General features: G+C 39.8%; 1 long non-coding RNA gene across 2 annotated transcripts in view; it reads right to left on the bottom strand.

Moving 5' to 3' along the window:
- Positions 1-27,833, bottom strand: part of LOC107499460 — a 141,784-nt gene that overhangs the window by 107,319 nt on the left and 6,632 nt on the right. For both annotated transcript variants that reach the window (XR_001594256.2, XR_004956278.1), the window contains exon 2: positions 22,071-22,128. This is a non-coding gene — a long non-coding RNA (uncharacterized LOC107499460). The remainder of the gene's footprint in view (positions 1-22,070; positions 22,129-27,833) is intronic.

Below are 27,833 nucleotides of genomic sequence, written 5' to 3'. Positions count from 1 at the left end.
TAAGTAGCTTGCCCAAGGTGATTGCAGCCCGTGAACAGTGAACTTGGAAACCAAATCCAGTCTCTCTGATTCTGGAGCCTATACTCTAAGCCATTAAACCATACGGGCTGCATTTGTTGAATGATCTAGAACCACCATATAGTTATATTGCCTATAGAGCTATACGAGGCATAATTGCCCTTAAGCTGGGGGTGGGAAATAGGAGAGAAACAAAATAGGCCGTTATTATATATGGACTAACACGGAAAAGCACAAAAAGTTAGGGTACATGATCGTTTCTTGGGGTCAGGGCTATTCCATGTGAAAAGGCCACAGGCAGAGGAGAATGGGGCACTGGTATGAATGAGGATTAGGGAACAGCACACATGGAGCCATAGGGAGAAGAGCACTCTCAAAGTCTGTTCAAGATCCAAATACAGTTGGTGCACAGGACTGGAGTGAAAACGGCGGGGAGACTGGGTCATGAGGCTGAAGAGGGACCCAGGGCCAGAGCGAGTTGGGCCTCCAACCTAGGGGCAGTGAAGATCACTGAAGAATGTGAAGTTGGCCAGTGTCTTGAGCAGACTTTAAAATTTTGACTATGTCTGTGAAAAGAATGGATTGGGATAGAAAAAAAGGGTTGTGCAGAAAACCCAATTAGGAGCCCATTGCAATAGACTAATGAGAGATAATAGGAGTGATGACAGAGGGTAGATGGATGAGACAGAATGGACAAGATCTAGTGACTGATTGGCTAGGAGGGAACAGGAAAATAGAAGGGCTCCTTGGTCAACTGCATGGATGGTGGTGCTATTTACTAAAATAGGAAACCTGGCAGGAGTAGCAGTGGGGCAGAGGCCAGGTATCGTAATGAGTTCAGAGTGCAGCCCTGAGTGTGAAATATTTGTCAACAATTCAGTGGAAACGTCCAGAGGACAGCTGGTCACACAGTGTACTTTAACTGCACAGTTGTTGCTGTGCCCTACGTTTCTTCCCACTTTGATTGTTGATTATCTCGGATCTAACTTAACTGTTTTAATTCTCAACGGCTATGTCACTAGGCCGCTTAAATGCTTGGTGAACACACACAAATACGAGCAGATTGGAAGGGCAATCCACAACGAAGTGGAAGGAAGGAACAGAATAAACACCAAAACCACCACCAAAAGGCAGGAAAAGGGAGATGATGCTAAGTCTAAAAACAACTCTAATTAGCAATAGTAAACGTGGTAAGTTTTAGGAAATAAGGTCTTTTTCACAAGTAGTTTAAAAACTAGCATGAAGAAAGGCATAAAAGAGACATAATTGATAAAGTGTTGAAGTGGCACAGTTGTATAACAAGAATATATTTCTCACAAATTTACTGAAAATGTGTCAGTAAGAACAAAGCTAGATCACTGGCAGTTTGAGAAATAGATAATTTTTAGAAAGTAGTTATCAGAGCTTAGACTGGCAGTCTGTGTGCCTGAGGCATTACCCACCCCCCTGAAGCTTCATTTGCCTATCAAATACTGACTCCCTTAAGGACTCATCTCGAAGGTCTCAACTCTGCAGGTTTTTGTTTGGATTATCTCTGAAGCTACTTGTTAAAGGCCAGTAATGTACAAATTCATTCCCTTCAGAAACTTAGTGTAAATTAGAAGAAAGTTGCAGAAATAACACTTTTGGGTTTGGGAAGAGATGGGACCAGTGGGACAGGGAATGAAAGGGAATGCCACAAAGGCATTTAACCCAGGATGGAGAAACACAAAACTGGGGTGATGGGCTCCAGGTTCAAAGAGTTTAAGGGTCCGTCTTTCTCTCCCGTTTTCACTGAGAGGGAAATCAGAGCCCGTAAATCTAAACTTGTTATTCATTCATTTATAACCCTTCAAAGGGTCCCCACTACCTTTTGGATAAAGTATAAACTCTCTCCTGAATGAAACCCTGTGTCTCCCTCTCCACTCCCCCCACCACTGCCCCCCATAATTTGGTTCTTCCCTCTGCTGTAGCATCCAATGGTGAAACTCTGACCAAGCCACGCTTGGCGGGGAGGTGGCTTTGGAAACAACTAGTTTTCTATGCTATATAATGAATTCCCGCAACTTAGCAGCATAACACATTTATTATCTCATGATTTCTGGGAATCAGAAGTCAGGGCACCACTTAAATGGGTCTTCTGCTTAGGACCCCACAAGGCTATAATCAAGGCATTCTCCAGGATTGGGTTCTTCTGGAGGTTCACTTGGGGAAGTGCCTACTTACTATTCCTTCATGCTCATGATTGTTGGAAGCATTCAGTACCATAGGAGTCATGGCACCTTGCTTATTCAAAGCCAGAGGCGCAGAGAGACTCTAGTTAGATGCATGTGATGATCTTATCACATAAAAGTGATCATATATCTCTTATTGTCGTTGCCATTTTCCATGGGTTGAAATCAAGTCACAGGTGTTGCCCATACTCAAGAGGAAGGGATCATAGAAGGGTGTGGACATCAGGGGGTGGGAGGATCACAGGGTCACTTTATGTCCATTCACCGACAAGGCCTATGGTTTACAGCTGATCTGCTGCACTAAAGCTCTGGAAAGAATCTCAATAGGGAGTACTGGGAGAGGAGAAGATGGACACTGATTTTCATTTTCCAACACAGACATTCATTACAATGCTTTAAAAATATTTGATTTGTCTCTTACTAAACCTGAAAGTCTTTGGAGGGAGGAACCATATTTTCTATACCAATTCTAGCATCATGCCTGGCCCACAGAATTCCCTCACTACAAATTTGTGACAATGAATAGACAGACTGGTTTGGAGATGTACTGGTATCAATTTAAAAACCTATATAAAGTGTTATTTATCACTCATAAGTTGTGTAGAAGCTCCAGTAATAGTTTTATCCATCTCAATTGCTAGATATAAACATGGTTTCTGATTTATAAGCTATCTCGGAAGTCTTATCTTTTATACATTAAACAACCGTACTTATGAAGTGAGATTCTAGTTAATGTTTCCTTGAGCACAAATAAATTGCATCAAGGGCCAAGTTTTGCAAATGTTATCTAGAGGCCTCTGTGCTATATAGGAAGGGAAATGGCTCATAGAGAGACTATTGCACAGATTTGGTCACATCGTAAATCACTTGGGGAGGGGTGGGAAAAGGTAAGACTTGTTCTAGCTTGCCAGCTCACTCACACTTTCCTTGGGATTCATACCCCTTGAGACCATCCCCTAACTTCTCAATGAGGACACACATGTGAAAGCTTTTGCGATATGAGCCTTTGCAAGAAAAAAATGAGAACTATGTCGACACAGACTCTCTCGAGCTATTCTCAGGTGCAAAATAATAAGTCAAAAGAAAACCCATTGACTTAACATTCCATGTTGGATGTTTAATATGTTGAATAGTCTATGCAAATGCTTAATTTGTTGTTTCCTTCTGGACATGTGTGAATTAAACATCCATTACATGGTACCCATGTAATGCCGATTGGTTCAATCCCTTTGCTATCTTACAAACCAATAGATGAATATGGTTTACAGGAGTATAAGATGTGAATTGCATGACAAGTCTCACAAATTAAAAAAGGCTTATAAACTATTACATTTCTTTAGCTCCTGGGAAATCAAGCTAATTGAAAACTCACATTCACATGTGGAAAAAAAATATTCTTTGTGTGCCCAAATTCCACCTGCAACCAAAAAGATTTTCAGCTTTCTTCCCCATCCCAGAGTTCTAGCAAATTAAAGACATTCCTTATATTTTATTAGGTATACAAAACAAAAATCTCTGCCCACATGAAGTTTAAAACCTAGAAGGAGAACCATAAGATGCACTATTAACTAGGTACTGAGCAATCTTGAGTGTTAAGCATTATGTTAGGTAGGCTGAAAAATATCCCCCCAAAATGAGCCATATCCTATCTCCAGGACCTGTGACTGTCACCTTATATGGTAAAAAGGATTTCGGATATGATTAAATAAGGATTTTGAGATAGATTATCCTAAACTACCGGAGTGAACTTTAAACGTAATGGTATATATCCTTTTAACAGGGAGGCAGAGAGAAATTTTATACATACACACACAGGAAGGCAACATGACCATGGAAACAGAGATTGGAGTACATAGCCGCAAGCCAAGGACTGGGAATGGCCACCAGAAGCTGTTAGAGCCTCAGGCGGGAGCACTACCCTGCTGACACCCTGATTTCAGCTTGAGAAACTGATTTTGAATCTCTGACCTTCAGAAACATTTAGATCTCTGTTGTTTTAATCCACTAAATTTGCGGTAACTTGTTATAGTAGTCTGTAGAAACTAATACAAGTACCATGAAGAAAAAAAAAGAAAGTGGGTATAGAGTATAGCCAGGAAAGAGGGAAGGGGCAGCTATTATGAATGGCATAGCCAAGGAGAGTCTGACACGGCATGAGAGTTCTGAACCAATGGTGAGAAATGGCTGAGTAAGAAGACACTATGACCGCCCGTTTGGGTAGGAGGTAGGTCATGGCTCTCTTGCTGAGGACAGTTTTAGTGGAAAGGTGAGACCTGGTTGGAGTGAGTTCAAGAGAATGAGAGGTGATGAACTGGAGACAAGAGAACAGAAGATGCTTTTGAGTGGTTCTATTCTAAGAGGAGGACCGAGAAAAGAAACAGCAATTAGAGGGCATGTGATCAAAGATCCAGTTACGTGCTCTGTTTAATCTAATACTCACCATGATCATGAAAGACCTGCTGTGACTATCAAGGTTCTGTGATTTGCCCACAGCCATGGAGCAGAAAAGAGGCTGAGCAAAAATTCAAAACAATTTTTTTTTTAACTCTTAGTAAAATATTCTTTGCAACATTGTAACAAAAAAATAGAAGTGGTTTATACCTAGAGGAAGGTGAACTGAGCCTAGGTCTCCTGACTACATACCAACAAAGACCCAGGCTTCCCAGCACCAGCTCTGCTGCTGGTTGTCCCAATGGAGACATAAGACAAATGTTCCTGGCCAGTAACTTGGTCAATAAATATAGGTTTAAGGAATGAATGGAAAATAAGACTTTTCGTCCTTACGGATTACATGATCAACTACAAGGATTCTTAGCAAAGATAATATTATTGTTAGCGATAAGAAAATATTTTGATTATAAAGGTTCACTGACTAGACAGAGTAGACAAGTAAAAGATCTGTAGCATATGTTCTGGTGTTAAAAAAAAAAAAAGAGTGAATATTTTCAGAAGACCACCAATAAAGCTCAACTGAAGAGAAATATAATATTAATTTAATAATGAAATCAATCGCAAGCATCCAATAGGGGTTTTGGTCATATTGTGTGTGATTCAGCTTGATTTGAAGGATGCTGCCATAATCTTTGAAACACTGAAGAGATCCTTAGGGCTCATATTTCACAGCTGATCTTTATGAAGTACAGATAATAGTCCCCACTTCCCAGGGCTGTTGCGGGTGGCGGCAGGGAGGGCAGGGGAAGGGGGGTCTTAAATGAAATAAATATATAGGAATCCCTCGTCATCACTTGTCCACAGGAGGCCAGCACACATAGTATCCTCCCTTCTCCCTCTCTCCCCTCATGCCCCCTCCTTCTGGCCTCCCAACCCCTCCCTGCCCCACCCCACACACAGACACACACACACACACTCATCACCACCAGCCACAAGACCTCTGAGATCTGGCTTTGCCTTCCCCTGTGGCCTCATTTCCACCCACTCTTTCTCCTGTTGATTATGCTCCAACCACACCAACCTTTGTCCCATTCCTTGAACACATCCTGCTTGCTCTCATCTGAGGACTTCTGCTCAAGCTAGAAAGCTCTCCCTGCCAGATCTTGGCAAGGGGATTCCTTCTCTTCATTCAGACCATCTTCTTGAAGAGGCATTCCACAACCACATTAAATGCACTTCCAGTAGTTCATCCTAAATCACAACACCCTATTGTATTTTCTTTATAGCACTCACTTTCTGAAATGACGTTATTGAGCTATGTCCTATCTCTCCCCACTGATGGCCCCATTGATGGCAAAGACCTGGTCTGTCACATTTCTTGCTTCTCACCCAGCACCTGAAACATTACCTGGCACAGAGTAGTGGCAGTCAATGAATATCTGATGAAGTGAATCATTACCTGTATATGGAGTATGTACACATAGCTACTTTATGTATAGGTATTCTATGTATTCATGTATGTATGTGTGTGTGTGTGAACATAAATGAACTGGGAGAAGAGTGTAAACACCAAGTCAGATGGCACTGGTTTAAACCCAGCTTTACCACTTGAGCTGTGTGATGGTAAGATGCCCAGGCTCTCTATCCTAATTCCATTCTGTCAATGAAGGATGATAAGAATCTCCCTGGCATCATGAGCATTCAATAGGGTACTCCAAATCAAGCAGTAAATGTAAAGCTAGGTACAACATAGTAAGCTCTCAACAACTATTAACATGTATTTCCTGTCGAATAAAATTTTTATCATGTAGTATACACGGTAAGGCCCACCCACTTTTAGCAAGCTCTCAGGACTACAGTAGCAAAATCTTAAAAACCCAACATATTCTAGGATGCCCAGCTGTAATGATGAACAGTCGTTAGGACTCTCAGGATTACCAAAGCCAAAATTTACATCTAGTCTAATGCTAACCATTCTTTGGAAAACATTTCTAATTTAGATTTTGAAAATTAGAAGTAAAAAAGGGTATATCCAAAATATTGAGAAAACCCACCACTTAAGGACCACTTAATGGAAAAACATCAGCAAACTCCAAGCTCCAGTGGCCTTGTTGCTCTCCCTCCCCTGCCTCTACTGTTCGGCAAGTTGCACAAAGTCAAGATTTTCTATACAATGGGGCTACAGATCAGTTTCTGGAAACTGATTTTTCCAAGTCAGAGAAAATGGTCCCTGAGTTAGAAAGAAAGATCCAACAGCTGTTTTCAGGAGAATCAACACTGATTTTTATCCCTCAGGACATGAGCACCCAGTTGTAGACCTGACGTGCTGAGGACAAAGCCCTGTTGAAAATGAATCAAAGAGCTAGAACATGTAGAGCTTCTCATAGATGCAGAGGCCAGAGTCTTCCAGCTGAAGCATTTGCAAAGAACTTGTAATGACAGATGAATCTAAGTCTGTTGGTTTTTTTCACCTATTTAGTCCTTTTTCAAACCTTACTTTGAAAGCATTAGGAAAATCCACAGGAAAATTAAAAATTTTGGCAGCTCATGTCCTTCTAGACAAGCTGATTTCCTCAGTGCTGGAGGTCGTGCCCAATGCTTCTCATATCCAAGGTGCCTATAAACTTCTCACAGAATCCCGGGGCCTCAGAAGAAACCAAAACCCAGGAAAGTGATATACTTGCTCAAGGAAGAATCACAGCTACAAACAGGCCTCCTGGTTCTAGATACAGTGTTAAGCTCAGTTTAGTAATTTGCGACTGGGTTTTGATCCATTTGTGAGCCACTGGACTAGACATGACCACACAAGACACCCTCCAATTCTTAAGTATAAATTTTTTGGTCTGTCTGCAGAGCTGTTTGTAACAGGATGCATCAGCCCAAACTCAGGTGTGAAAAAGCAGCACAGTGTTCTATCTTCCATTTATCCTTCCAAATGCTCTACTTCTGAGCCGTTATTTAGTCTGAATAATTACTGGGACTTCCTTCCCCATAACCTGCTCCATAGTTAGGCCAAGTTCTTGGGAGTTTCATACACCAAAGCTTTCACATTATCCCTGTAGTTATCAATCCATATTGTTTATCTCTATGGCTTGAGTATCTTGGATGAGGCTGGAAACCTCATGCACAGCATCCAGCCTCCCTAGGCTGTCGGCAGAGATCCTGCAGGCTCCCTGGGGCAACGGCACAAAGCACAGCTCCTATCCTCTCTATCCACTGACCTCATTCATCTACCTACTGTCTACTGCCTCTTAGCTTCTGAGACACTCAGCTCCCATCCCTCCCTTCTCTCACCTCACTGTTGGGATTCTCAGCATTATTTTTTCAAGAAGCTTGGCACGTTAAGAGAGAGACACACTGACTTCAAGCAGCTTCTTTTTTTGTCCCGCAAAAACCCCTCAGGCAGAAAATACTAGGGTCTAGCCACCGAATTAAAATTCGGAAGAAGAAAAAAATACTCAGCAAATAAAAATGAAGTCAGTATCTCAAAATATTATCATAGGTTATGCTGCCTCTGGTTCCCTGGTACTATCATTTTAAATTTTTCTAAAAACAAATGGGAAAGTTCTTTAGCTAGTCACCCAACCAATTTGATGTAAAGTATCAATCTTCGGTGCATGCGCAGACACACACACACACACACATGGATACACAATTTCAGAAGAGTACACTATTTCTGTATGGATATATATATATAAAATTTTTGAAGATCTACTTTAGATCTCTTTAGGACTGTTTCCTAAAATAAGCATAATATAAAATCACATTTAAAATCCTGCCCATCGTTTAAACATTTAAACAATATTTATCATTTTCTTCAGTTCTGGAAGGTTCTGCTGCTGCTCTTATCTGGGCTTGCTCATGTAGTTGCATTTGGCTGGTAAGTCAGCTGGCAGGTAGGTGATGGGTGCAGCTAAGGCCATCTAGACCTTTCTCTTTAAAAACCCTGGGCATAGAATAAACTCTATGCTGTTACTTTAACTCCAGAGGGTCAGTTGTGCTGGTCAGGAATATACACCCCAGTTGCTGTAAGTTAAACATTTCATCAAAAAGTCTCCATTCCAGAGGTAATTACTATAAGCTCTTCGGCTATCGGTCTCTCATCAATATCAAACGTTTCGCTAACACAATGGATGTTTCTCATTAGTGAAAGTAATAATATCCAATGTGTGTGTAGTGGCTAAACTATCTTGGAGTCATTCTCAACCCTTAAACAGGATTAAAGAATCTGCAACTGTGCTGCCCAATATGTTCACCACTAGCCACACAGGGCTATTGAGCAATCGAAGTGCTGCTAGTTCCACATGTTAAAATAATATTTAGGAAATGCATGGTTATATAAAATATATTATTTAAATTATATATGTTTGAATTTACTTTTCAAATATGGCTCACATTATATAGCCATTGAATAACACTGGCCTTAAAGACTCTTTAACTGTGGGGACAGTACTCTGGGTTTGATCCCTAAATGTTCTTGGGTCCTGCCACTGGTTCGTTGGATTCTGTGCTCCCAGCAGAAATATCTGACATAGTCAGCTGAATCTCGCCACTGAAATAGCGACCCATTTAACTCAGGCATCACGCACTGTGGTAGGCACCTGAGCGGATAGAACAAAGGCCAAAATTATCAACCTCCATAGAGCTTAAAGAGGTGTTTTTGTGTCAATTTACAAAAAAGAAAAAAAAAAGTGACCATATGACAAAATTTGATCAGAAAATTTGCTTTCATTATAAACTGGTAGTAAAGTTGCAAAGAAATAGCTAAACCTGGTCTTCTCCAAAATGCTGCCTCCAGATCAGAGGCTCTGGCCCCAACACTTTAACAGGCCCTTGTCTGGACTCTTTCAGACAGAGTCCCCTCCCAAAGCAGCTGTATTTGCCAGAGCTCTGCAGCCTGGTAGAGCTCAATACTGCTGCAAGCACTGAAAGTAGTGGCATAATGTTGGGGTTGGAAGACATATGTTAGTGACCAAAGGTATCAGACGTTGCAAGCTGCATTACAGTCTGGTGCAGACTCTGGGCCTGGTGACTGATAAGCGCAGCTGCAGAATCATAAATGTGCTTTTTGCACTAAAATGAGTTGGGACTTGAAGGCCACACATCCACCTTCTCCATCATACTAAAATAAAGATCCAGCAATTCCAGAAAATTGTATTTATACCACATGTATAAACCAGGAAATTTATCATGATCTTTAGTGATTTACAAGTTATATATATATAATACAAATATTCTATATCCTGTGGGAGAGTCCTACAGTAATGACCTCCAGTGAATTGTGCCTCTTAGTATCTCTGCCTTTGTTGGTCCATTCCCACCTGAACTCTGGCTTTGGAATGTGACTCACTTTGGACAATGGAACATCAGCCAATGTGATGATGCAAACGGAGGCTAGGGAAGTGCTTACACACTGCAGCTTGCTCTCTAGCAACCCGAAGATCACCATGCTGCGAAGAAGCCCAGGGTTTTGAAGAGACGGGCCTAGACGGCTTTAGCTGCACCCAGCTCCCACCTGCCAGCTGACCCACCAGCCGAACGCACCTACACAAGTAAGCCCAAATGATATCGGCAGCAGAACTTCCAAGAATTGTAGGAAATAATGTCATTTGAATGTTTAAATGTTGTTTTTTTAAGTGTTGAAAAGCCACTGGGTTTGGGGATGGTTCATACGATCCTCCGGTTAGGCAAAGACATGTTCCCTGCCTGAAAAGCTTTCTCCACGTCCCACCAGCACCGGCATAGCAGAGTATGGGGTTAATTAATTCCTAAGCATTTAGGAATTAATTAACAAAAATGTTATATATGAAAATCTGGATTTAATATAAAATGAGGTTGATAATATGCTTCATAGAAAGATTTTCCTGTGAATATTGAAAATAGGATTCTAAGTATAAAGCATTTGATTTATAAACTACTTTTATGACTACTGAATGAGGTAGCCATGAGCTAAATGTACAGCCTATATGAACTGTGACACCACTATAAAAAGTCTGTCAAATTCCAATCTTAAATTTTTTTATTTTAGTTACCTATAAGAAACAAAAAGTCTTCCTGTAAATCAAAAAATTATTCAAGGCAATTTTTTTTGTTGTTGTTATAAAAGAGATCTACATTTTGGTAAGGGAAGTAAGACCTCCCACACACAAAACTCTTAGAAAACAATAAGAATATATAAGTAAATGCAAAATTAATGGGTGCAAAAAAAATAAGTGCTCTGAGACTTTAGAAAAAGAGACTAAGGAAGAGTCTTAGAGAAAAGCTTACAGGTGAATATGGCAAACTGAACACATTTATTCCCTCCTGATACTGCCTTAAATTACAGTTCAGAATTTTTTTAAAGGCCTAAAATATGGACAAGAAAAATAATAGAATGGACAACAGCAACAGAATTTTTTCACAAATAGTACCTGACTTAGCAGACTAGAGAAAGTTGGAATATGAGCTGGAAAAGGGAGAAACCCAGAAGCAAGCCAGTCCACTCGGCAGAATCACTGCTCTTGAGAAACACATTCAGGGAACTGGTGATACCAAGTATCTCTACGAGTAGGATGTAGCAGGTAGAGTTGAAGGCAGGAATGCTTTCAACTGCCCGAATGCTGATAGAAGCAGCAGCCTGACCCCTCCTCAGTGCTGACTGCATGCAACAGTCCTTCCACTACCCTGCCTGAGTCTGAAGCTCCACGCTAGAGCAGCACCAAGCACAGCCGAGGTCAGAGGTAGCATTCTGAAAACAGGAGTATTAGGTAAAAAACTCACAGAATCAGAGACCTCAAGTTTCCTCTTTCATTGTCTGCATGATCACTAGAAGCTAAATATAGTTTAAAGACAAGAGATGAATGACACTCTCTGGGGGAAAAAAAATGACCATTCAACAGAAAAAAAAACCTAAGGATACTCACAATCAGAGAGCCCAAACTACAAATAGACCTTTAAGAGAAAGGTCCATCATATAGCCCAAGAATCACCAGATATTTCAGGGCAGCTTCTCACATGAAAGATACTCAAACAGTGTTAGAATAACAAGAGCCAGTACACGGAGCTTGGAAAACAAAGTCTAAAATAGTACAGTTAATACCTTTAGACAACCTCAGGAAACAGTTCACATCTATTATGCTATAAACTAGATGCCAAAAAAATAAAATAAAATAAAAACTTAGGAGAAATATTTAGAGAAGAGAAAATTAAGTGACAGAAATTTTATAAATCCAAATAGATTTGGAAGCCAAAGTAGGAACACTGTTCCAAAAACAGAACAAAATTAAATGAGATGAAAAAAAATGAAACTTGAAATTAGTCTCAGAAGCCAATCCTTCGAATAAAAGGAATTTAAAAAAGGGAAAAAGTTGATGAATGAATTTAAAAAATGTTCAATAAATACAGGAGTTTCCAGACTCTAAATATACATCAAGTTGTAAGAAACAAATGAAAAAAAAAAAATACAATGTGAAATTTTAGGAAAATGTTAGACAAAAGCTCCTTTAGAAGCTTCCAGAGATGGAAGAAAAAGATGAAAATGAAGAATTAGAAATTAAACTGGTATCTGATATATTTAACACTAGAAGTTAAAATAAAAGAAAATAATGCATTTAAAATTATGAGTAAAAATGACTTTCAGCCTAGAATTCTCTACTCAGATTAATAGTAAAGTCTAAAGTCAGAACGAAATTTTTTTCAGATAAATGAGGTCTCAAAAAGTTGACCTCCCTTGTAATTTTCTTCAGGAAGTTACTAGAGTCTACGTTTCAGCAGAACATCAGAGCAAATCAAGAAAGAGAAAGGTGGAGAGTTCAGGAAGCAAGGGATCAGCTCAGTGGGGAGCACAGGGAATCCTCAGGTTAGCAGCAAGGAGAGATCCACTCACCCAAGGATGACCACTGTGCCGCCGGCCTGAAGAGGAGCCAGTCCAGATAGGAGCCAAGGGACAACTTTCAGAAGGTCTATCTCCAAGAAAAAAAATGATTCAATATGTTCAGACATATTGAGAGGAGATTTATCTTTCTTTTGGCATGTCTGGACATTCGTGGAAAATTAAAAGTAATGATTATTAACTCAAGGGAAAATAAAGAGTTATACAAGCATGAAAATGCAATCAGAATACTACAGTGCTTGGATCAAATAACATTTAGATAGGCTTATTAATAAAAACGCTGAACACTGGGTTAATTAAAAGGCATGATATAAATTTGATGAGAGGATGAGAGAAAGGAAAGTGCAGGGTATAACGGTGGTAGTTGGGGGAAGCATGATATAAATCCTCATTTTTAAAGTATGAAGCCAACAATATTCCAAACTTAAGTGAAATAGGAAATAACACAATACTCATGCCATCTAGGAAAATAGAAGTAAATATCCAAAGAAAGAGCCTCACATGTCAAAATATAATTACCTGTCAAAAGTGCAAATGAGGAAGAGGGACAAGGGACTATTTGATTAAAAACTATAGCCATATGATCAATTAAATATAGTTCTATTTTTTAAAAAATAAAGAGAAACTGAGCAAACCAGGATCTGGCTAGGTAAAAGAAAGGCAGTTCTGTTCAATCCTGTTATACTTAAAGTAAAAGTTTTGGGAAAGATGGATCCAGCTCGAAATGATGCCTCAACAGCATGAAAGAAGAAATGACTCAGCAATGAGTCTGGTGAGTGGCTAGACCCTAAGAATTTCAGCCTGGCCAGAGCATTGAGTCGGGAACTAACATTAGCAAGGGGATGGGAGGGCAGATTCCAATCTGAGGGGTTTGCCAACCCTGGCTTTTCAGCTGCCATCTAATCTGTGGCTCCTGTGGATGCTGATATCTTAGAGCCACGCACTGACCATAAACTTAACCATAAAACCTCTGAAATTAGACTGGCAGACCCCTCACTTCACCTATCATCCTTATGTTTTGTGTGGTCTCTCTGCCCCCAAACTCAGAAATTAATTGTAAAACTACCCAGATTCCAGCAGGATGAATTCTCAGCCATAACAAAACTTCTACACCAAAGTCAGGGCCCTGACATGGAAGGAGTAGAACCCTGAGACTTGGAGTGAGGATATCTGGGTAGACACACTTAACAATCCTCAAATTTCAAATGTCCCTGAATCCTTTGGGCCTATAAAAGTGGTCATTTCCCCAATTAGAAGGTAGCAGCCACCCCTTGTTTAAAAAGACTGCAGAATCTTCAGTGGAGGCAGGTACTTTAACAGCAGTCCCCAACCATTTTGGCACCAGGGACCAGTGCTCCTATGAGAATCTAATGCCTGATGATCTGAGGTAGAGCTGAGGTGGTGATGCTAGCGCTGGGGAGTGGCTGTAAATACAAATGAAGTTTCGCTCACTCACCCACTGTTTACTTCCTGCTGTGTGGCCTAGTTTCTAAAAGACCACAGACCAGTACCAGTCCCTGGCCCAGAGGTTGGGGACCCCTGCATTATAGGACAATGCTCACCTTCCCATATCCTATCTTGGACCAAGAATGAGGGTCAAATCTCTGCATGACCGAACTGGAGAAGTTCAATCCTGCTGAGGGATGAGAAGGATTATACACTGAAGGGGCTGCAGGAGCTGGCAAAGGTATACCAACAAGAAAGGCAAAAATGTGACTGAACATGGATCTTGAAGATGCTGTATTCAAGGGCAGTAGCATATAAATCTGGATAAGAGAATTCATCAATATGGGGATACTTTTCTGTGACATGAGAAATATCATGCTGATAAGGCCCCAGGGGCTCTTTCCTAATCTCCTGTTGGAATGGATCCTAGAAGCCTAGAAAATGTAATGGTCCACAATAGATGAAGAAAAGATATCAGATCTACTGTGGCAGACTGTGGAGGAATGATTAAAAGACTCAGGGCATGCTAGAATGGATTTATTATAACACATTATACCAGAAACCTACTATATTCCTTGCAAAAGCCCAGATATTATGCTGGTTATCAAGACAACATGAAGTCTGCTGGTGAAGGACTATCACAGGCGTAATTAAGAAGCTTAGCAGTTGCTCTCCTCTAAGGGATCCTAACAGGGGCTGTTTTAATACTGGCTTCCTTACTAGCCATCGGGATCATAAAACCTCAAAATAGCAGAGGCCTGGTAGCAGCCCTTAATTGCCAGAGGCTGGGTGGTCATAATTAGCATCATGGGCAGCAGTCAGAATGGAAGTCTGTGATGGCTGACTTATACGGATTGATAGAACATGGTGTTAACTGAGGCAAGCTATATGAATAGCCAAGAGAGTATTGCTTAGTATTGAAAGAGATCAAGCATGTATAAGCAGAAGGTTGAGATCAGCTGCCCCAAAAGAAAGTCACGATCCTTTGCCCAATTTTCAGACCCAAGTCAGTTTTCAGATCCAGAATTCACTGATTAAAAGAGGTGACACAAATCAGGGACAGTTTGAACATTAAAACAGTGATAGTAAGGGATTATTTAAGTAAAAATCCAATGGGGGCTACTGTGATATAAATAAGGGAGAAGGGAAAGCTCTATCAGTAGAAAGCCAACTGACAAATGTAGAAGGAATGAAATCAAAAGCACCATTTTACAAGTACCTTGATTAAGACAAGATTCACCAATGATTGCTAAAATGGTAAATGCAAGTTTGATAAGAATAGGAGATAATATTCACATAGTCTTAAGTATCACTCCCTCCCCAAAAATATTTATTAATCACAGCGTATACACAACAGTAACCTGGCAAGTACTACTTTAGCCAAATTTCAAACTTAACATTGCCAATAATGGGACTAATCTATAGCACGTGACTCTTGCTATGATGCAGCTTGAATCCGACCATGAGGCAGATGAACCCAAATTGAGAGACACTCTACAAAATAATTGGTCTGTGCTCTTCAAAACTGTTGATTTCATGAACTATAAATATAGACTCAGGAACTGTTGTAGGTTAAAGGAGACCACAGAGATATCATAACTGAATGCCATGCATGACTTTGGATATTCTTTTACTCTCAAGAATGTTATTGGAACAATGGGTAAAATTTGAAGAAGTTCTATAAGGTCTCGTTTCTCAATGCTAATTTCCTGATTTTGATGACTGTATAACAGCTATTTAAGAAATTCCTTGTTTTTAGAAAATTCACACAGAAGTGTTTAGAAATGAGAATCATGCTGCAACTTAGTCTTAAACAGTTCAGGAAAAAATGTGTGTATATATCTATTCATCTGATAAAAGGATATAGCAAATGTAGTAAAATGTTAACATATGGGGGATCTGGTTAAAAGATATCTAGGAATTTTTTGTACTATTCTTGCAATTTTTCTGTAAATTTTAAATACTATAACAGTTATGTGTCTATAGACACACATATATGTATGTCTATGTGCATATATTATATATATATGTATGTATGTATGTATGTATATAGCAGTGATTCCCAGAGTCCTTCCTAAAAGATATCTGTGGGTCATTTACACAGATAACCACATATTGGAGGGAAGAGAGAACCCAGATCTTTAAAGGGCTGCTGTACACAGGGTCTGGGTGAAACTGATACCCAGAAAACCAAATCACCATTCTGACTTCCTGTTAGAGTAGAGGTATTTGGGATTTCTGATTTAATGCTACCCATCTCAACGTCTATCTACTGGGTCCCCGGAGCTACCTACTAGTCATTTCTCCAGTTCCTAAATGTCTAAGTAGAATGCACGTACTTACCAATCTACAAAACTGTTACGTTGGACATTGGCTCCTTAAACAGAAAAATTGTAGGAAAGCTCAAATGGGAGCCTGCCTCTAAAGCTACCCTCACCTTTAGTCAAAATAATAAAATTGAAAAACCATATTGCTTCCCTATTTATAGTCTCATTTAATTCACCCAAATGGCCCTACAAAAATCATGTTGGGTAGCAGTGAACTATTATAAACTTAATCAAATAGTGACCTCAATTGCAGTTGATGTGCCAGATGTGGTTATCTTTACCAGAGAAGATTAACACAGGCTGTAGAACGTGGCATGCAGCTATTGCTCTGGCTAATGCATTCTTTCTCATACCTATGAGGATGGTAGACCAGAAGCAGGTTGCATTCCTACGTGTTAGACAACAACATACTTTCATGATCTTGTCCCAGATTGTTAATTCTCCTGCTCTCTGTCACATCGTAGTCCCAAAGCAACCTAGATCAATGAGACATTCTGCAGAACATCACACCGATCTATTATGTTGATGATATCATGTTAATCAGACCTGATAAGCTAGACTGGCAGTATCTTTGATGTCTTCATAAGGTATAGGGTTCCATGGGTGGAAAATAAATTCTACAAAGATTCAGATTCCTGCTACCTCCATTGAGTCTAATGCTCTGGAATATTCTAGGACATCACCTCCAGAGTAAAGGACAACTCATTATACCTTGTACCCCCTTCCACTGAGGAATAAATAATGCTTGATAGACTTCTCTGGATTTTGTGGGTAGTATTGTTCATACTTATGAACACTGCTCTGACTCATTTATCAAGTGATTTTGAAATCTTCCTGTTTTGAATTAGACCCAGAAAAAGGGAGAGATCACTAGCTAATTCAGACTGCAGTAAAAGCAGCTCTGACAAGTGGGCCATGCTATTTGGCAGATTAAATGGAATTAGAAGTGGGAAAAGGTATCTTGTGAAGTTTAGGGCAAACTCCAAGAGGAGAGTCATAACACAGATCATAGGGTTCTGAATGTATAGGGTATAAAGGGAATTATACAACATTTGAGAAATAGCTCCTAACAGGCTAGAGACATCTTACCATGAGATATCAAGTGACCATGTACCATAAATCCCCACCATGACCCACATAGGCTCAGAAGCAATCCACCATGAGATTCAAGTTCACACTTTGGATCAGGCTCAAACAGGTCTAGAGATCACAAATAAGATGCAAGAACAGGTGGCCCAGATTCCCAGACACCTACCACTATAGCACTGATGCCTTTTGCTTGGCTCACAACTATGACATTCTGGGGGTGTTCTCTATGATCAGAGCTCACAAAAGGAACACATAAGCTTAATGCTTGGGCTCAGATCGCTCAGAAATGAGAGTTTGGATTATCCTACCAAATAAGCCATCTAGACCACTAGAAGTGATAGCTGAGGGTCAGAAGTCTCTAGAATGAATAGTAAAGGAGGGAGATGATGTGTGTTAGTTGTGAATTCGGGCCCAGCAGCATCAGTGAGACTATACTTTTCCCACGAACTCTCCTCTGAATGTTTTTCTAGAAACAGTGACCAACCAAAATCCTGGAGAATCTATTTTTTTAGCTAGATGAACTTCATGTGAGAAGTAGTAAATCTGAATAGGGTGGACTATAGTAGACATTGTCACTGTCCCATTCAAATTTGATTACTGGGCTGTGTACTCATTCCCTCAGCAGCTATTACAAGTATTTGCTGATATTAGCTCATAGGCACCCATTTTATGGAAACTGGCCCTCAGCCAAGGAGAACTATCTTGCCTAGAAGGCTATGACCCTCATCTATTTACCTCTACCAATATTGCTAAAGATTAATAGGGTATGAGGTACAAAACAGTGTCATTTATAACCATTCCTCACCTACCCTGTGAATAAGCTACAATTTCCCTGAAATTACATTCCTTGATTTGCCCCTTTCTCTTCCTCATTCCACTCCTCTGCTCTTCTACAGTTTTCCCCTGAAGAATACTCTTTAATAAAACATGTGCACCTGAATCCTTGTCTCAGGCTCTGCTTCTAGGGTAGCCAACCTAAGACATCTGGGATACTGATATGATTCCAAATTTGAAAATCTGTGGACAGCACAAATTTTTGCTTCCAATTTTTATGCAGGTTTTACCGTAGTTAAGATGTTAGCTGTTGAACAGCATTAGTTTATGGTTTCTCCCAGTGCTATTTGCATATTTTTAAGTGAACTTAAAATCAAACAAGCCAAAGATGGGGTTGAACTCGACTAACATGCCAGAGTTGTCGAGTCACATTTCCTTTTGTTTATCTGTGAGGCAATGGTGAAAAGATGATAGGAGAATAAGGTCAAAGAGTTTCCATACACCATTCTCATCTCCTCCATCACTTCTATCCTGAAGCTCCAATGAGTGTATCCATCTTATTCTCAAGAGTTTCTGTTAACATGACAAAAGACTTTGAGAGGGATTTGGAACAAAAATTAAAATGGAGCAAAATGGATTGGGGCAGACTAAGACAAGGAAAAGGAGACCAGTGGAGAGCCTGTTACATGTAAGAGGCTAGATGTGAAGTAGCAAAAGAATAGACATGAGTTATTTTAAGTGAATATAACCCAAATGTTCTCAGACTCTACCATCCTGTGGGCACCATTAACCTTAAGACAACATTAATATCTCAATTTCCCTGAATCATCACCGTACCAGCTAGTGCAAATCTCATCTTCCCCATTCATTCCTGGACAACCACTGCCTAAAGGGAGCCTCATACATGCTCAGGAACAAGCGTGCTCATGTCCTTTTGCCTCAGTCTCCTCTTGCTGTTGGCTTCCTATACACCACAGGAGGATGCTGCTACAACACTGTCAACCTGAGGCTCCCAGAAAGCCAACTACTTACTGTTCCCAAAGCTTCAAAAAATTTGTGGTGACAAAGAGTGCTCCTTGATTCCCAGCTGAAATCACACCAGAGCCACACAGTGTTTGAGAGGCACTGAGGAGACTAATACTTTCCCAACCCCAATTTGTTCTTCATGAAGGTTTGGCACAAAGAACACTGATGAAGATTTTTAGAGTCGTCAGTAATGTTGATTCATATACCACCATCTCATTCTTTGACTAAAGTAGTCCCCCCTTATCTGAGGGGTTGCTTTCTGCAGTTTCAGTTACCCATGGTCAACTATGGTCCAAAAATATTAAATGAAAAATTCCAGAAATAAACAATTCATAAGTTTTAAATCGCATGCTTTTCCGAGTAGTGTGACAAAACATGCCATCTGCTCCATCCTACAAGGAATGTGAATCCCTTTGTCCAGCGTATCTACACTATATATGCTCTCCACCTGTTAGTCACTTAGTAGCCATCTCCATTATCAGTTGGACTGTCATGGTATTGTAGCACTTGTATTCAAGGAACCCTTCCAGCAGCCTAACACTACATCACAAGGCCTACATCATTCACCTCGCTTCACCTCATCACTCAGGCATTGTATCATGTCACATCATCACACAAAGTGTTAAGTATAGTATGAAATATTTTGAGAGAGATGACATTCACATAACTTTAATTATAGTATATTGTTACAATTATTCTACTTTATTATTAGTTGCTATTAATCTTTTATTGTGCCTAATTTATCAGTTAAACTTCATCAGATGTTTATATGTATATATAAAACAGAATATATATCTCTGCTGTTTCAGGCATCCACTGGGAGTCCTACAATATATTGCCCCCGTTTAAGGGGGAAAGCACTGTATTTCCTATGGATATATGTTGCCTAACCAACTGGACTGGACATTCCTTCAGGGGAACCTACTTTTTTCTGTATTTTCTATAGTATATGTAGTGGTGCAAGGCATATTGATCATGCTAAAAACAATCCCAGTTGAGTAATTAAATCGAGACCTGAATGAGGTTCCCAAGTCACTGCCTAAAGAAACTTCCATTCCATATGTGATAGCACAAGTGACTTTACATGTAAGTGGAATCTTAATTTGATCATATGATCATCTATTATTTTAGGTGGCTATAGTGTGCTGGCACTCAAGACCTTTGACAGAGTTAAGCTTGAAATATAAAGTGTCTGAGACTAATGGTCAAAACAATAGAATGACCCTTGGACCTACACTGTCAGTAGGTACACAACCTACTTGTTACAACCTACTTGTTGTTACAACCCAACAAGAAAATAGTCCATCAAAAGAGGATAAGCCATGGGAAACAGAAAAAGGGAGTTGCAGAGGCGCATGTTTGCAGTTTTCACTCGTAGCCCTCAGATACCTGGAAAAGGAACCCCATATCATGTTTTAAAACTAAACCAAAGTTTGTTTTTTTACACATACACACAAGTCCTAAGAAGAAAGCAAATGAAAATATGCTATTTCATCCAGTGGCTGATTAGGCCAGATGGTGACAGTAAATTGCTAAACAGCAACAACTATGCAACAACTATGAGACAACTACTTTATAAAAGATATTCAGTGAGGTACTTTGTTTCCCCAAAGAGGTATACAATACCAAGCAACATAAAACATGCTCACTAATAGCTACAAAAGCATAGTTGTGATAGTTCCTTGAAATTTATAACATAGTGTAATGGGAAATTAAGACAAAGAATAAAATGGAGATAATATTTAATTTCGTGTTGAACAGATAAGGACAGATTTTTCTCCTGAATTGTTTTTCAGATATACTCTAGTTTCTAGATCGAGACTAGGGAAGAACAAATCCATGACCACGACTGGATCAACGGTTCAAAAAGACAAATCCAGCTGATAGCAGGCCAAGGGTGTCATTGTTATACGAAAGAAAGAAAAGAAAGAAAGAAAGAAAAGAAAGAAAGAAAAGAAAGAAAGAAAGAAAGAAAGAAAGAAAGAAAGAAAGAAAGAAAAAAGAAAGAAAGAAAGAAAGAAAGAAAAGAAAGAAAGAAAGAAAAAGAAAGAAAAGCAAGGACATACGCAAAGAACATAAAGCAAGAAGAAACGACAAGAAATACACTCCTCCCTCCCCCCCTCCCCTCCCTCCCTCCCCCGCCCTCCCCCCTCCCTCCACTCCACTCCCTCCCTCCGCCCACCCTCCCTCCCCGCCCCTCCGCCATCCCTCCCCACCCTCCCTCCCCTCCCTCCCCCCCTACCTCCCCCCCTCCCTCCCTCACCGCCCTCCCCCCTCCTCCCGCCCTCCCCCCTCCCTCCACCCCCCCCACCCCCGAAAGAAAGAAAGAAAGAAAGAAAGAAAAAGAAAAGAAAAAAAAAAAAACAGTGTCCGCATGGGAATGAAAGTTCAGAGCTTCACAAGAGAAAATCTGGAGGCAAATCAGCTCCTTCCACTGGTGCAGTACCAAACCCTACACTAAGCAACCTTGAAAGTCCTTCAATTGAGGGGATGGCCTTCAAAGCAGGAGGTTCAGCACAGGCAGTTAAATGCAAAAGTTGTGCTCCCTTGATTTTGCAGCCTTAGAAAACTGGGCCATTCCATTACTACTAATAATGTAGGCAGAGAAACAAAGACAAGAACACTTTGCTTTTAAAAAAAAAAAAATTCCCACAGGAAAGCTGCTTTGCTCAGGGTAGGTAGAAGCACAAAGAATTGCAAGAAAACAGTCACATCCTCTAACACTTTTATCTCCTTGCTGCCTCGCAATTTTCACAGGTAGAGTGCGAAGAGTGAAAATTCTCATGGAAGCCCAAGAATAAGCAGGCACGTGTCTACAGTGTCATGTCTTGGCGCTTTGGTAACAGAACCTCTGAAGAGTTGCCCCGTGAGAGAGCAGGCTGCCCAAACCAGGAGGGTTTGGGAGAGTGCTCTTACCTTTTCATGTGTCTTCATGCGGATCTTATTTCTAGTTGGTTCTCTGGGCTTCCTCAGGCTGCCAAGAGGAAGAGGAAAGTTGCTATATTATTTGAAGCCAAAGGAATATTGTGGTTTAAAAATAAGAGCAAGCTTAATAGCGACTTTCTACTACCCTCTTACTCCAGTATCTCAACATGACAGTCCATTACTGTTGATGCCAATCCAGTGACAGGCAGCATATCTTTCTCACTCACTCCAGCAAGGGCTCCTCCAGCTTCTAGAAATAGCTTCCTAATCTTAAACCAAATTTCAACTCTCAGGGATTCTGAGAAAATAGTAATAAAAGACAAGAGGAAAGAGGATGATTGTATAGGAAATTATCTCCCTGAGCAGAGATAAGGATTTCACTAACTACAGAGCAGTATGAAAGAAAGAAAAGAAAGAAAAGAAAGAAAAGAAAGAAAAGAAAGAAAAGAAAGAAAAGAAAGAAAAGAAAGAAAAGAAAGGAAAGAAAGGAAAGAAAGAAGAAAAAAACCTAAATTCAAAATAAATACACGTATTTGGAAATATTGCAAAGAATTTCTGATTTTCAGGTCTAGTAAACTAAAACATATAGAAAACTAACATTAACAAAAATGATTTAATAGAGATCTATGTGTGTACAAACTATTCTTCAGAAAATAGTCTCAAATACTTCTAGAACAAAATTTATTCATGTACTAAAAGAAATTCTTTTAAGACTTATAATATGCAATAATACTGGAAATAAGTAAAAACAAAAAAAAATGTGTATATTTGTATATGTATAGTCACTTAAATATTTTGACCAAAAAAATAATTCTTGATTCAGGAAAAACACAAAAGCCTAGAGACTATTCGGAAATAATGAAAATATTAGTCACTAACAGCAAGCATTCAATTGTTTCCTGTATGTTGAATACTTTAACTGCTTTACATGTAATCTTCCACTATCAGGTAGATGCTGTTATCTCCATTTTTCAGGTAAAACTGGGGCACATAGAGGTTGAATGACTTCCCCAAGGTCACATAGGAAGTAAGAGGCAGAGTCAGAATCTGTGTCAAGAGAACCTGGTTCTAAGGCTCACACCCTTAATCACTATACTATATAACTTCATACAAAAATCCACAGGAATGGTCAAAGCCATTAAGAGGCAAATTCGTACCCATAATAGCTTTTAATATTTTAAAAATAGATTTGTTAACACAAGATTGCAATATGATGGCAGACTAGTAAATGTCTCCTTCTGCACTCTACATCTGGGGGCAGGGAATGGAAACGGTGATGCCACCCATTGATGTCCCAATGTCTGTGTTGATTGTGTGGAGCGGAGATATGCAGACCCACATAGATACATAGGCACGAGGTAAGGATTGGCAGGAATCGTGGCTTTGACTAGCAATGCTTTGAGTATTATGGTGTGTGCACACACTGAGTAAACATTAAATTTTAAGTGATTCCATCTCTAACAATTTTGATTCCAGTAATTTGTGAAACTGCTGTAAATGGGGGCTTCTAAGATGAAGTGTTAAGGGCCCAGGCTGTGATGTCAGAATTTGGTTTGAGGCTATGGCTTAAAGTTAAGAGATGTGGATAAGTTAACAGTAGACCAGGCACATTCATGAGGAGGGATAAAAATCAAAAGAAGGTATCTAGGATGTAGCCCAGAGTGACCCACAGAAAATACAGAAGAGCTGATAAGAAGGAGGTCCAGATATAAAGTCAAGGGTATACAGCTGGGTCCCTACAGAGGAAGACGATCAGACAGAAACCACATTTGAAGAGATAATGTCTGAGAATTTTCTATAACCCAATCCAGGTTCAATAAGCTCAATGAATTCCATACTTTAAAATAAAAAGTTCATACCTAGACACCTCATAGTAAAACTACAGAAAACCAAAGACAAGAAGGATACTCCTAAATAAAGTCTGAGAAAAATTAACATTTTCTTAAAAGAAGTGTTGGGCTGACAGCAACAAGAAAGAAAACAGAATCTTTTCTTTTGGGGTGTTAAAGATTATTGTTCACCTAGTGAAAATACTTTAAGTATCAAGGTGAAATAAAGACATTTTAAGAAAACAAAAATAGAGTTTGCCACCCAAATACAGGAAAATCTAACAGATGCCCTTCAGGTAGAAGCAAATATGATCCAAAATTAAAGATCAGGGTTGAGAGAAGGACTTGTGAGTTTATCTAAACAAACATTATATACATAAACTAGGTCTTGCAAGTTTAAATATAGAAAGGTCGTTGCAGAAGAGAGTAAAGTTAACTTTAGACTTTGATAAATGTTCTAATTTTTAGGATAACATCTAAAAAGGAATGAAAAAAAGTATAATGTCTAAACTAGTAGAGGGAAAATAAAGTTATAAAAAAATTTTTTACATGTACATGAAAGTGCAACAGAATAAGTAAAAAGCACAAAATAAGATGTTAGATTTAAACCCAAATGAAACACATCACACTTATTTTAATTGAAATGTACAAAAGTGAGGAAAAGCTCCATGAGCTACTATAGGGTGATTTTCAGAATATATTTTTAAGTGAAAAATACACAAAAAATTCTATGTCATTTTTTGTATAAAAGTCAGAATACATGCATTTATTTTTGTAAAATTAAACAGAAAGGATAAATGAGAAACAAAATCAGTGGCCTACAGGGGTGGAGGAGGTTGGTATCCATGGAGCAGAAGGGATAGAGAAGGGAATGAGACTTCTAAGTATACCCTTTTATACAGTTTTGACTTTTCAACCATGTTAATGTTTTATGCATGCAAAAAATAAATTGAAACAAGAATGTAGAAAACTCTAAGACTGAATGCAAATAGAAACAAAAGAAACCAACCATAGCTTCATTCACATTGATATATAATCACACAGAAGGAAAAATTAAATTTCTGAACACAGTACCCTAACAATACACCCTCAATAGAATACAGTTTAGTCTAAGGGGGAAAAAAATGCAAAGGACTTCTACAGAGATTTTGAAGAGATCGAAAAGGAAGGGCAGTCTGCTGCTAAAAAGGTTGTGACCCAGAAGAAATTTTAGGGTAAATGGACTGCTCCAGCTCCCAAATGTTCAACCCCAGATCACAGACTAGTCTGTAGGCTAGTCGGCGGTTCCCTTCTAAAAACTGGAGCACTCAGCCTGCCACTGAAGACTGGTCCCCAGCTAATGGCAATATTAACATAAATAGGAGCTTCCAGTCAAGATGGCAGAGTAGGTAAACACTGTGCTCGTCTTCCTACAACCACCTAAAAATTACAACTACATAACAACCATCATTGACAATTGCCTAAAATCTAGCTGAACAGAAGTCCTATATCTAAGGATATATAGAAGAAGCCACCTAGTAGGAGGGGCAGAGACACAGAACAGGCTGGCCTCCAACCCACATGTGGTAGTTAAAAATCAGAAGGGCTTTCTAGGCTGCAGAGGTCCCCCCTGAGGAGTAAGAGATCTCAGCCCCACACCAGGCTTCCCAACCCAGGGTTCCAATGCTAGAAAGAGAAGTCCTCATAACTCTAGCTGTGAAAACTGAATTGTCTGGCTTCAGGGTAAGGGCTGGAGGAGCAGCTTACTCCCTGACAGAAGTGCTGGCAAAGCCATTGTTCCTTTGTTAAGCCCTCCCTCACACCCAGCATGCAGGCACAGGCAGGAACCATGTTTGAGTCTCCATCAACCTGGCTCACACTGATCACCTTGACCTGGTGATTCCCTGAGACCCCATCTCACCCAACTTGCAGGCCCACCCAAGCCACTTCCAGTGGCTTTTCCATATAGACAGCCTGTCTTGGTTCATGCCGTAGACTTTCCTAAAATCTCTTGAAAGTTCACAAATTCGAAACAAGAAACATCTGGTCTTGACATGCCCCGTACCTCTCGCTAAGCAGCCCCGAGCCTGGCACTAGCAGCAGCTGGCCTCAGTTCACAGCTTAGCCTCTCCCAGGCTTCTCTAAGCCCAGAACAAGTGGCAATCATGTGCAAATCATCTTCGAATCTTCTGCAAGTGGTCCTGGGCAGGGCACAAGTAGTTTACTTTGGCCTTCACTAGAGCCTCTTCCCCAAGAGGTCTCAGAACCAACACACCCGGTAGCCAGCTCCAGACCATACCAAAGCACCATCCAACCACCTCCACAAAAGACATATGCAAAAAGCAGACTGGGCATGCACCAAAGTCCCTCTAAAGCAAATCCTGCTCAGTAGGGTCAGACTCTACACAATAGCTCCTCCATTGTAGTCACTAGCCAGTCTTCACAACCAATCAGCCTGAGGGCTACTTCCTTTCATTGATGTTCCAACAGCAATCAAGGCTCAACTGCAACAAAACCCACACAAGGGACGCAGCTAGAGCACCCGGCTCAGGCATCCAGGGAGATGCACCACTGGGCCCCACAGGACACCTACTACATAAGGCTACCATTCTACCAAAACTGGAGACATAGCAGCCCTACTTAGTACACAGAAGCAAACACAAGGAGGCAGCCAAAATGGGGAGAAAGAAATATGTCCAAATGAAAGAAAAGAACAAAGTTCTAGAAGAACAACTAAAAATGGAGACAAGCAATCTGCCAGATGCAAAGTTCAAAACACTGGTTAAAAAGATGCTCAACGATCTCCGTGAAAATTTCAACGAAGAAATAGGAAACAAAAATGGAGATAGAAAACAAAGTGCCAGTCAGAAATGAACACGATAACTGAAGTACACATTAGAGGGAATCAACAGATTAGACAGAGAGGATTAAATCAGCTTTTTAGAAGATAAGGTAGCAGAAAACACCCGATTAGAACACCAAAAAGAAAAAGTTCCAAAGTGAAGGTAGTTTAAGGGGCTTCTGGAACAACAGCGAGCATATCAACATTGCATTATAGGGGTACCAGAAGGAAAAGAGAGAGCAAAGAATGAAAACCTATTTCAAGAAATAATGACTGAAAACTTCACAACCCAGTTAAGGAAATAGATATACAAGCCCAGGAAGCACAGAGTTCCAAACAAGAGGAACTCAAAGAGACCCACACCAAGACACATCGAAATGAAAATTCCAAAGGTTAAAGACAAAGAGAAACTTAAAAGCAGTAAGAGAAAAGCAGTTAGTTCCCTACAAAGGAGTTTCCCTAAGAATGTCACCTGATTACTCAACAGAAACTTTGCAGGCCAGAAGGGATTGACAGAAAATATTCAAAGTGATGAAAAGCAAGGAGCTACAACCAAGATTACTCTACCCAGCAAAGCTACTATTTCGAATCAAAGAACAGATAAAGAGCTTCCTAGACAAAAAGCTAAAGGAGTTCATCACCACCAAACCAGTATTATAAGAAACGTTAAAAAAAGACTTCTTTATGAAAAAAAAGGTAAAAAATGTAAGTAATAAAATGGCAAAAACTACATATCTATCAACGATTACTTTAAATGTAATAGATTAAATGCTCCAATCAAAAGATATAGGGTGGCTGAATGGATATGATAACAAGATCTTAACATATGCTACCTACAAAAGACTCACTTCAGATGGAAAGACACACAGACTGAAAGTAAAAGAATGGGAAAAAATATATTTCATAGCAATGGAAACAAACAAAAAGCTGTGGTGACAATGCTTATACCAGACAAAACAGGCTTTAAAAACAAAGGCTATAACAAGAAAGAAAGAAGAACCCAGTAATTCCACTTGCGGGTATTTAGTCAAAGAAACTCAAAATGCTAATTCAAAAAGACATATGTATCCATATGTTCATTCCAGCATTATTTACAATAACCAA

Source organism: Rousettus aegyptiacus, unplaced genomic scaffold (genome assembly GCF_014176215.1).
Source record: "Rousettus aegyptiacus isolate mRouAeg1 unplaced genomic scaffold, mRouAeg1.p scaffold_m13_p_3, whole genome shotgun sequence".
Taxonomy (NCBI): Eukaryota; Metazoa; Chordata; class Mammalia; order Chiroptera; family Pteropodidae; genus Rousettus; species Rousettus aegyptiacus.
This window is presented reverse-complemented; position numbering and strand designations above follow the sequence as displayed.